The sequence below is a fragment of the Giraffa tippelskirchi genome, chromosome 5, assembly GCF_054371585.1.
Source record: "Giraffa tippelskirchi isolate mGirTip1 chromosome 5, T2T-mGirTip1v1.2.pri, whole genome shotgun sequence".
Classification (NCBI taxonomy): domain Eukaryota; kingdom Metazoa; phylum Chordata; class Mammalia; order Artiodactyla; family Giraffidae; genus Giraffa; species Giraffa tippelskirchi.
The window spans coordinates 85,952,127-85,963,475 of record NC_137279.1 but is presented as its reverse complement, the minus strand read 5'-3'; the positions used below and the strand labels follow the sequence as shown (position 1 = coordinate 85,963,475).

Below are 11,349 nucleotides of genomic sequence, written 5' to 3'. Positions count from 1 at the left end.
CAAATTTCATAAGGAGGGTTATCATTATGTATAAAATGATTGCTCCAAACTGGGCCTGAGCATGGAAAAATGATACGGCTGTTCAAACTCCACTCTGCTCTGAAAGATGTGTATGTGTGTATAAGGAGCTGGGAGACAGTTTAACTAGCTGAGCGTTGTTTTTGCAGAGCGCAGACAAGGAGGAGGTAAACTGGTAGTAGGGGAGATTTGGGATAGATAAAAAGCAGAACTTTTGACACTGAGTGTTGATAAACACCCTGGCTGTTGAAAGGTCCTGTTCTCTTGGAGATATTTAAAAGTAAGTTACTTTCTTATCTGACAAGGACAGTTTAGATTTCCAGACTTAAGCCCAGACAAGGGTTACATTCCTAGGATGAGACTATGAAATGCATTGTTTAAAAAACTCCTTTTGTGCCCTCACTCTCCTTAAGGAATCTAAGCTGAGTTACACTTCTGAGTTCTCTGTGCCTATTTATTTCACCCTCTCATCTCAGAATTTCTGCCGAAGTGAAGATTTGTTATTCTTTCTTCACAGTGAAAAAGGAGATGGGAGAAGAGGAAATCAGACAGGAAATCAGATAACCTAATTCACGAGAACGGGGTGTAAACTAAGAGGCTAGAGGCTCTCAGGTGTGTTGTTGATACCAAATGGGCAGAAAGAGCACTGAGAATGGGAAGAAATGGATTCCAACTCAGATTCTGCCATTTACCAGCAACAACTTCAAGTAAGTCACTACTTCCCTGAGCTTCATTTTCCTTATTTGTCAGAGGAGGATATTAATATCTGCACTGAGTACATATTGGGGCTGTCTGAGGATCAGATGAAGTCATGTCTATGAAAGCACTCCTTTACCCTGTGAAATATTATATGTGGCATTGTTAAAAACACAAGCGAATAAGAACCTTATTTTGGCCATTATTCTCAACTTCCTCTTTACGTGACTTTTCAGCTCATCCATGGAAGAGTCACAGACAGAATGATTTTAATGTTTTAAATGTTCTCATTTCTTTTTCTGGTGGAAGTGCTGAGACGCCATGACACAAAAGTGGGCTTCATGGGGGAAAGGACAGAAAGGAAAATACGTAGTTGATTCTCCAAATGGCTAACCAGACTTCACTCCCTGAGTAACTAAAAAGTGACTCTTTCCCCACCCTCTCTACATCTTTCCTGTTCACCCATAAGCACACACACTTTACTGTCAACAAAGCACATACATACATACATACATGTAATCTAGCTCACCAGTTATGGTTGTAGGCAAGTTAGATTTTTTGTGCATTAATTTTCACATATGAATGTTGGAGAAATACTAGTACCTAATCCCATAAAGTTCTTTTGAGAAATGAAATAATAAGTGTAAAGTTCTTAGAAGAATGCCTGGTGTACAGTCAGCACTCAGTAAATTATTCTTTCCTGATCTCATTTTATTCTCATAACTCTGAGAGTTGTGTATTCATATCATCCCTCATTTTATAGATAGGAAAGTTAATGACTTGTTCAAGGTGACTCTGTTCATAGAGGTTTGGGCTTGGATCATTTTCCACTAAAGTCTATCAGAGGAGAGCAGCATCTGGTAACATGTGGTGTTAAGATTCAGCCCATAGAGGGGAAAAAAATCTCTCAGGGTTAAGATTATCCTTGAGAACTTGAAATCTCACATAAAAATAGTATTCATGCATTTGTAATAATCTCAAAAATTATATTTGAAACCTTTAAATTGCTCATAAAGATAGTATTCACAATTCCATAGGATAACTCTTAAGCACACAAAGATTCTTGAATCATGAGCTTAACTCAGGAAGAAACCAAATGAAAGTCTTTATGCAGCCAACTGGACACTAAGACCACTCTGCTTAAGAAAACCAGAGTATTTCTACTGCCTACAAGATTTTCTCTGTGTGGATTTTTTTTTTTTAATTAGGACTTTATGACATATATGTCAATGGATTTATATATTATGGACAGATTAACTAATAAAAAGACATTTTATTTTAAGGATTAGGTTCTAAAACTGGTACTTCAGTTAAATGTGTATACAATAAGACTTCATTCTATACATTGTTCTCTTTTTTGGTGAGGTATAATTTCTTTAAAATCCTGGGATTATCAGGCTTTGTTAATTATTGATGTAGCAGATACTTTTGGCTTGTCCTTTTTAAATTTATTTTTTACTTGAAGTATAGTTGATTTATAATGTCTTACTTTCTGCTGTACAGGAAAGTGGCTCAGTTATACACACATATATATTCTTTTTTATACTCTCCTCCTTTATAGTTTATCCCAGGATATTGCATATAACTCCTTCTGCTATACAGGAGGATCTTGTTTTTCATCCATTCTGTATATACCAGTTTGCATCTATGAACCCCAAACTCCCAGTCCTTCCCTCACCCGTCTCCCTCCCCCTTGGCAATCACAAGGCTGTTCTCTATGTCTGAGTCTGTTTCTGTTTCATAGATAGGTTCATTTGTGCCATGTTTGAGATTCCACATACAAGTGATATCATACGGTATTTGTCTTTCTCTTTCTGACTTATTTCACTTGCCATGATAATCTGTAGTTGCATCCATGTTGCTGCAAATGGCATCATTTCATTCTTGTTTTTGTGGCTGAGTTGTCTTCCATTGTTTACGTGGACCACATCTTTATTCATTCATCTGTCAGTGGGTATTTTGGTTGTTTCCATGGCTTGGCTATTGTGAACAGGGCTGCTATGAGCACAGGGGTGCGTGCATCTTTTTGAATTAGCTTTGTCCAGATATCTTGGCTTGTCTTTCAATGTATGACACTTCTTCTCTGAGAACTGACCCACCAGTGAGTGTGATGGAGTGATAGTCATATTACATGACTCATTGCCCTCCACAGTTTAGAGATAGAGGATGAATACTTGAAACACACCTGATCAGTCAAATTCTTCATCTCAGGATTCCAGAACTGGGCTTCAGAAAACTAGTTACTCTTTGTTGTTTGCTTGAAGTGAGGAGAGACATATATTTGAGAATTAAGACCTCATTTTAGGGTAAGCATCTTCAATAATGTGTGAAAAGAAGTAGAAAAGTCTGGTCTGCTGAAAAAGAATAGGTTAAAGCAAGATGTGTAAGACATAAGGAGAGAGAGATGGAAAATGAATGGATAAATGAGAGAGAGAAAGGGGGAGGGAGGGAGAGGGGAGAGGGAGAATAAAGAAGAAGGAGAAAGAGAAGAAAAGAAAGAGAAAAAGAAGAAGAGAGAAGAAAATTAATTAGGAATTAATTAATAGTGGCTAATTTCTGGTTTTAATTCCTTGTGAAGCTTAAATGTACCAGGGTTTCCCTGGTGGCTCAGACGGTAAAGAAACCGCCTGCAATGCTGAAGAGCTGGGTTCGATCCCTGGGTTAGGAAGATCCCCTGGAGGAGGGCATGGCAACCCACTCCAGTATTTTGCCTGCAGAATCCCCATGGACAGAGGAGCCTGGCAGGCTGCAGTCTGTGGCATTGCAAAGAGTTGGACACAACTGAGCAACTAAGCATAGCACAGAAGCTTAAATGTACCAATTGGGTTTGGTTTTTGTGAATACCTATATAGCTTGTTAAGGTATTAAGATGTATGTGCATGTATTTCTTAAACTGAGTTACATTCCTTTTATTTCCAGCTTTTATTTTACTTCCTAAGGCACCATAAATGTCTCCAGCCCTTAAGAATTTGGAGACAGAAATACTGTAATTATTTCAACTCTTTAACACTTGTATTTACTTGGAGCTGGGTTTATTGACTAGAAAAGATCTTAAAAAAATCATCTTGCATATTTCCTTACTTTTAATTAATCCTGCATCTTGGCCATTCCAGATAGATCTGTCTTATTTTTAGTACAGTTCAGGTAATGGAATTCTATACTGTTTGTCAGTAATTCATTTTTAGTGTGAAACAGTCCTCACAACTAGGATGGATTACCTCCCATGGAACATAAATAATTGTGGTTGCAATGACTCATGTTTCCCAAACTATTCCAGGAGGCAAAATCTGTTCACAAAAGAGTAACAAAATGATATTTCTCCATGTCTGTTCCCACAATTTTAGAAATTCCAGCCTTATTCAAAACTCTGTCAAATAGTTATGAGAATCTCCAGGAAATATTTTTCTGTGTATTCTGAGAATTATGCTTTCAGCTTTAAAATGGCCTTTGCCATTTTCTTTCTTTTCAGCTGCAGCTTTGTGTAGCAGCCTGTGTGTATGTTAGCTGCTCAGTCCTGTATGACCCTTTGCAACCCCATGCCTGCCAGGCTCCTCTGTCCATGGAATTCTCCAGGAAGCAGTGGGTTGCTATTTCCTTCTCTGGAGGATCTTTCTGACCCAGGGACTGAACCCGGGTCTCCTGCTTTGCAGGTGGATTCTTTACTACTGAGCCATCAGTGGCTGTTGTCAAGTCTGAAGGAGCATACCCCTCTCCTCCAACCAGGGCTGTCTTCCAAAGTGGAGATTCAAATCTGATGATCCCTCCTAATGCTTTCAGTATCCCTCAGATATTTTAGTAAAATACCGCTTTTGGCTTTTCTTTGCTCTATTTTTGGTAGCATCTTCTTCTTAGAATTCAAGGTTAGACCCTCAGATTTGTCTAAGAGTAACCTGAGTGATGGGGCTCCCTTTGTAGCTCAGCAGTAAAGAATCAGCCTGTAATGCAGGAGACGCAGGAGATGTGGGTTTAATCCCTGGGTCAGGAAGATCCCCTAGAGGAGGATGTGGCAACCCACTCCAGTATTCTTGCCTGAAAAGTCCCATGGATAGAGAAGCCTGTGGGCTACAGTCTATGGGGTCACAAAGAGTCAGACATGACTGAAGTGACTGAGCATATACACACAGCCTGAGTGGTATACTTGGCAATTTTCTAGAGCTTTTCCTTATCTTTGACACAGCTTGGTTGTACTTGGGGCTATCTTTTGTCCCTTATTTCTCTCTTCGCTCAGCAAGTTTTTTCCTATAGTCTCCTTGGTCTGTGTACCAATAGATTCTTTTAAAAAAAATACTTATTTTTGGTTGCACTGGGTTTTCGTTGCTGTGCGAGCTTTCTCTAGTTGCAGCGAGTTGGGGCTGTTATTCTTTGCGGTGTGCAGACTTCTCATTTTGGTGGTTTCTCTTGTTGTGGAGCTCAGGCTCTAGAGCGCTGGCTCGGTAGTTGTGGCACAAGACTTAGTTTTTCCACAGCATGTGGAGCCAGGGAAGATCGAACCCATGTCTGCTGCATTGGCAGGCAGATTCTTAACTGCTGGACCACCAAGAAAGTCCCAACAATAGACTCTTAGCCCTACTCATCCATTCCTCAGACAGACTCCAGTGCGTCTGAGTTCTGTAGTCGGCATCACCGGCTCAAGCTGGACTCCTAGTTATACACACACACAGACAGACAACCAGCCCTGACTACGGAGTAGAAACACCTTATATACTGGTGTTTGAGGACACATATTTTATCTGTCCTTTATTAGCTTCTGGCTTCATGAAATTGCTACACTGTTTTCCACATTTGAACTGTAGTCTCACTAAATCCGTGAAATCATAGGTCAGGCTATCAGTGCTTTCTTCCTAGTCATGCCAAAGAAGTAAATGATTATAGGCCTAGATATCTGGGAGGATTCTATGACTATTTCTGTAACAAGACATCTGTAGTTGTTTCAAGCAAGCACCCAGTAAAGTGCCTGATAAAAGCTCAATACATATTTATTGAGTTGAGCTGAGTCAGTCACCCTCAGCTAATTTTGGATTTTCTAAGTTATTTGAAGTCTTCTTAAGAGGTTTATTTCTGCATTGTGTTTTTCTCTTTGTAAAATACGCCTAGTTCCAGTGTTTCCTCTTGGTCTTTGTTTTCTACCTTCAATCATCTCTGTGTCTGCCTTCTGATTGCTCTCCGGGTTCTCCATGTCTTCCATCTCGAAAACACAGATTTGAAAGGCTACTTTCTGGTTGAGCTTAAAGGCTTTTTCAGGACTTAACACTGGCAGCTTGACTCCTCATGGCCATGCCAATTGGATGTCCTCTTGCCTTCCTCTTCCTCTTCTGAAATATCTCTCTCTTCAAACTTACTATGAGAATGTCCTTGCATGATCCCTTTCCACTCTCCTTTTCCTGTTTGTCCCACCTCTCTCCTTGCTCATCTTGGGGGCTGTGCAATCCCAGATTACCTGCCAAAGTACAACAGAGAAGAGGTGGGGATCACTTAAGAGCCCAGAGGTAGAAGGTCTTTTTATGAGGAAGCATTGCTCAAAGGTGGGTGAAGTCTTCTCAACCTCTTTTGCCATCTACCTTCCTCTTTGGATCTGCTGACCTTGAGTCTCTGCTTACCCTGCATTTCCTGTACTCACAGAGCATCGAGACCTCCAGGAAAGACCAAGCCTGTGCTTGGTAAGGAATGATCCAGGCTTCGAAGGGTTAATGTCAGGAGCCCTGATGGATGGAGAGGATTATTAGTTACTCTTTTAAAGAGCAGAGGAAGGCTTCCTCCCTGTCACTTACACTCTCCTTTCACATGATCTTTCTTCACAGCAGTGGATAGCAAAAAGAAAAGAGGAAAAAAGTTTCAAAATAATTTAGAAAGTCCTTGTGAATGCTTGTGCTTTCATTTAGCAGCATGGATTCAGGACAGCAACAGACCTTCAGAGGAAGCAACCAACTGGGAACTGAGTGAAAAAAAAATAGGAATCCTAGACTCTCAAACTATCTAGTTCTCCTTTTTTTTTTTTTGGTGGGGGAGGTAGTAGGGGTGGAGGGGAGGATTAAATAAAATCTTTTGGGGGGAGGGCTTAACTCTGGGCTTTCATGGATAAAACACTAAAGATCAGCTTCATGTGTGTGACCCAACTGTCCTGTAAGCTTCGGTTGGAGGAGAATCCAAACCTTAAGTTGTGCTCATAGCTTCAGCTCAAGTAAGAAAAATGAGGTGGGGGGTCACAGGGTGGGGACCAAATCTTAGATGGAAGAAGGAGAGGGCTTGGGGATGGATGCAGTGGGGATAAGGCGGAAGGGAACTGTGTCTTTAAGCCTGTCCTATGGTTATACATATTTTTTCTTCTATGAATGGGTTTTGCTGTAAATTATAGCTTTGCCCGTGGTCCCTTGGGTCAAAAGAAATAGTCTCTAAACAGAAAACAGCTCTGATTGGTGACTTTCCTTCTTCCCTCCCCAACCCCCTTCCTAATTGAAACCAAATGTGCAATATATTGGATGCTGGGATCCCTGGCGCTTTCCCAGGAATCCTCAGAATGTGAGGTTTCTCTCAAAGGCATCTTGCATCAGCCTGTGGATATATGCCTACCACGGGGCTCCTCCACCGGCAAAGTGGAAAAAGAAGCGTTTCACAACAGATTCTTCTTTTCGGGTTGGGGGAACGCAGTGGATTATAGCTCTGTTTTCTTCCATCCAAAATTGTGCACTTCTGGATGAACGTAAGTTATGTGTTTTGATTTTTTTCTTCCTTCATTTTTTTTTTTACTTTTCTGAAAACGAAAGCCCTAACTATCCTTCTCCTGGTGTCTCAGGAAAAGTTTGAAAAAGGAAGCAGAAAGGAGTTTCATTTCAAGTCAGGCCAGGAAGGGAAGGGAACGGGGCACCATAGGCTTGAGAAATCCAAGGTTTCACATTTTGGGAGGCTGGATTTATGTTATGGAGAGAAGAATAAAGCACAACTAACCAAAGAAGACTGAAGCAAAATAAACGAATCCATCTCAACTGCAGGATACAATAAACAGCGTCCGTAGAGTTGAAACTGTTGGCAGGCAAGACAGGCCGATCGCAGAGCTGATTTCAGAGATGGAGAAGCCAGAGCAGGGAGCTAAGTTTTCGGCATTTAGTAGTAGTGTTGGAGGGTCCTGAGTTTGGGAGAGGACAGCTTTTAGTACTTCTGGTTTCTCAGGGGAGTCGCTGACTTAATTGTGAGAAGGACATCTTTGGGTAAGCAGTGGCTTCACCCTGAGGCTGGGGCTGGCTGGGTGGGAGGCTGGCTGGCTGGGGTATGTTTCAGTCGGTGACGAGCCTCATCTTCCCCAACTCGCTGGCCAGGGTGTCTTTCCCTTTGTTATCAAATGACTTGTGACTGTTTGCAGTTGGGACCTCTGAGTTCTGGCTGAGGTTCAAGAGTCTCATCCAAGGGGAAAGAGAATTTTTCCAAGTGGCTGAAGCTCTTAGGCCAGCCATTTGAGGCAGGAGTTTGCACTGCTCAGGCCAGGAGGGGTTCAGCACCATTTTCTGACTGCTCACTTTTGGCATCCTTTCCTGAGTCAGAGTCTGTAAAGAGCCTTAGAGATCTCTTATGACCCCTCATTTCTCTAGTGGTGGAAGTGCCAGAAGGGGGACTGACACATTCAGGGTCATACAGCAACATTAGTAGTGAAGCTGCAGATGAAACCGAAGTTCTCTTTCCTGCTAATCCAGTGCTCTTTGCACTCCATATCTCTACATTCATGAGGTTGAGGTGACAGAGGCAGTTTAACTAACAAGTCACCACAAGGACATTAGTTATCCTCAAGAGAGGATGCCCAGTAGTGGTTCATCAGCAAATGGTGTCTGTGGTCACCTTTGGTTGTGTGTCTGTGTGTAAAATAAGAAAAGCGAGGTGCTTGTTCTACCCCAGACTCCATGCTCAGAGCTCTCCATCCATAATCCGTCTGAATCCTAACAGTTCCAGAGACATTATTCCTATTTTTTGAATAAGGACCTTAAAGCTTAGAGAAATGGAGTGAGCTGCAAAAGGAAGTACAGCTAATAAGGTTGAAACTCACGGATGTCTGACTCTACTCTGTGCTCTGAATCAGTCTGTAATAACACTCCCCTCCCCCACTCCATACACACATTCGGTTACTTCCAAGTCAAAGTCCACGTTTCCCTCGGTGGGTGACTGGTGACTAGGGAGCGAAGATGTCAGGCGAGGGGAGCAGTGCGGACCCTCTCTTGGAGGCCACTTCCGCACTTGGATGGTTCCTTGTCTGGATACCAGAAAGAGGTTCCAGGTGGGTGGCTCTGTGCATTAATTCTGGGTGTTTGGTATATATTTACCTTTGTTCTGCAAAGAGCCTGGGATTTAGGTTCTGAAGACCCAAGTTCAAGTTCTGGTTTTCCCTTTTACTACTTGGCAAAGTTGCTCTTCCTTTCTGTACCTTGGCCTCTGTATTTATTATATGCGAATAATGGCACTACTTTTCTGTATTACTGTTTTAAGGGATATTGGACATGAATGCATTCTGAAGGCTGTGAAGGGCTTCCCCATATGGTTCTTGTGACAATGGACACTGGACACTGGGGTGAAATGTGAAGCAGTGACTACTGACGCTGGCGGGAGGGCGGCTGCAATGGGGGGCTTCTGTCTTAGCGCCCATCTCCTTTGAATGGAAGCAGACCTTCCTCACAGGGGACATCCCCGGACTTTCTATCTGAAACTTTCCTCTGGTGCCTGGCTTGGTCACACTACCTCACCCAGGGAGCTCGGTGGACGCTGAAGGACGCCATGCTTCCTTTGCCTGGCTCTGCACCATCTCTGAACAAGGAAGGTCTATTAGGATCAGTCCACAACTTTCTCCTTGAAGGAGATGGCTTTTCAGGAGCTTCATATCTGGTTAAGGGCTGTTCCTTGACCCTGGACCTTCCTTGTGTTCCCTCACCTGTACCTGTGGTCAGAGGGATACCTCTGCTCCTGGGAATGAGGGTTGGGGGGTGGAGGCCCAGCAGGTGCTGGGGAGGCCCTGCCTCTGCTTCTAGTTAAGAGCTGTTTGCTTTATAAACACTAAAGTTAAGGGAAGTGTGGAAGGAACTCCCAGTTTCTCTTACTTAGAATCTTCAAATTGTAACTCCAATAGTCTCCATGTCTATGACATATGCAGAAAAATTGTACTTGTCTCTTTCCCTGGTTCCTGGGACAGAGCTTCTGAAACTCTTGCGGTTTCCTAAGTGATAAGAGTATTAGGAGCATCTTTGGTTCTAATATTTGACTTCTGACCCCTGTTCCTAGGGTAGAGCTCTTCAGTCCCTCAGAATTTTCTGGGTGATAAGACTATCTTTTTTTCTAGTGAGGTGACTTTGGGTGGGCTCCTGGATGGAGGCTGGTGCCCAGGAAGACTAAGCCATAATTAGAAGCTTGGGATTTTCAGCCCTACCTCCTACCTTCCAGGAAAGGGAGTAGGGCTGGAGATTGAGTTAATGATTAATTATGCCCACGTGATGGAAATCCCCAAAGTATCAAGTTTGGGGAGCTTCTGGGTTGGTGAACACAACCATGTATTTGGAGGGTGGTGCACCCCTGCTCCACAGGGACAGAAGCTCCTGTGCTATCTTGCTCTGTGTATCTCTTTGGCTGACTGTTTATCTGTGCTGTTCAGTTGCTTCAGTCATGCTCAACTCTTTGGACTATAACCCACCAGGCTCATCTCTTTATAGGATTCTCCAGGCAAGAATACTGGAGTGGGTTGTTATGCCCTCCTCCAGGGGATTTTCCTAAGCCAGGGATTGAACCCTGGTCTCTTGCATTGCAGGTGGATTCTCTACCGCTGAGCCACTGTGGAAGCCCCATTTAATACATATCGTTTAATATATAATAAACAAGTACCCATAAACGTATGGCTTCCCTGGTGGCTCAGATGGCAAAGAATCCGCCTGCAATGCGGGAGACCTGGGTTCGATCCCTGGGTTGAGAAGATCCCCTGGAGGAGGGAATGGCTACCCACTCCAGTATTCTTGCCTGGAGAATTCCATGGTCGGGGGAGCCTGGCAGGTTACAGTCCATAGGGTCACAAAGAGTCGGCTTGCACTTTACTTAGCCACTTAGCGACTTGCACTTTACTTCACTTCACATTACACGTAAGTGTTTTCCTGACTTTTGTGAGCTGGTTTAGCAAATGATTGAATCTAAAAGGCGGTGGTGGAGGTGGGGGATGGGTTGTGGCAACCTGTGATTCGTAGTCAAGTTGGAAAGAAGTTGTAGGTAATTTGGGGACCATTGTAATTGGTGTCTCTCCTGGTGGGGCACTTTGTGGGTCTGAGCCCTTAACCTGTGGGGTCTGCATCAGCTCCAGGAAGTGAGTGTGTGAGTAGAGGAAAACAGTGAGTTTCTCCTAGACAATGTCTGAGCGCAGAGTGAGAGTGTCGTCCAAAGGAGTCTCCCCTCCTCTCTCTCCTCTAGCCTCTCTGTTAACTCACTGTTTTCTTCCCTTCTTATATAGTCACTTCCCAGACATTATGTCATATGAATTATCTGTCACATGTAACAAATCTACTCCAGATCATTTCATATCATTACATTCTTTTAAGATCCATGTTATTTATTTATTATTTTTGGCTGTGCCAGGTCTTCATTGCTGCACCGGCTTCTCTCTAGTTGTGGTGATCAAAGGCTCCT

The 11,349-nt window shown here is 42.9% G+C and overlaps 1 protein-coding gene across 6 annotated transcripts in view; it reads left to right on the top strand.

The window, feature by feature from the left end:
• Positions 1-7,166: 7,166 nt before the first annotated feature.
• Positions 7,167-11,349, top strand: part of DDR2 (discoidin domain receptor tyrosine kinase 2) — a 180,251-nt gene continuing 176,068 nt past the window's right edge. For 3 of the 6 annotated variants that reach the window (XM_081491497.1, XM_081491494.1, XM_081491495.1), the window contains exon 1: positions 7,245-7,411. The gene's annotated coding sequence lies outside the window, so the exon portion shown is untranslated. Of the gene's footprint in view, positions 7,412-7,749; positions 7,917-11,349 lie in introns of those variants that run through there. The other 3 variants (XM_081491492.1, XM_081491493.1, XM_081491496.1) reach the window with 3 other exon arrangements.